Source organism: Tarenaya hassleriana, unplaced genomic scaffold (assembly GCF_000463585.1).
Source record: "Tarenaya hassleriana unplaced genomic scaffold, ASM46358v1 Cleome183, whole genome shotgun sequence".
NCBI classification, from domain to species: Eukaryota; Viridiplantae; Streptophyta; class Magnoliopsida; order Brassicales; family Cleomaceae; genus Tarenaya; species Tarenaya hassleriana.
The window spans coordinates 113831-114203 of record NW_010965244.1 but is presented as its reverse complement, the minus strand read 5'-3'; positions in this window follow the sequence as shown (position 1 = coordinate 114203).

Sequence of the window (373 nt, the reverse complement as noted above, 5' to 3'; positions counted from 1 at the left end):
TGGAATCCTTTCCGCCGTGTGGATACGTGTAGAGGGCAAGGTATTCTTCCTGCCTACAGTGATCGGACGAACAGATCAATTGATACAGGCCCGGATCGATTGAGGTAAGCATTCTAACGTTTCTACAAGATCATGCATAATAGGTTCTAGGGTTTCATCAAAATTTTTGTTTTACATCCGCTGCGTAAACCCTAGAATCGATCTCTTAGGAATTAGATTCGCTCATGAGATCACAGGAAACCCAACATGTTGGATGTCTTGTTTATTTTCTGTTGCAATGAGCATGTCGTCTACATATAGGAGTAGGAATATGTATGACCCTTTCCTCACTTCTATGAAATAGACGCACCAATCATATTTGCTTCTGCTGAAC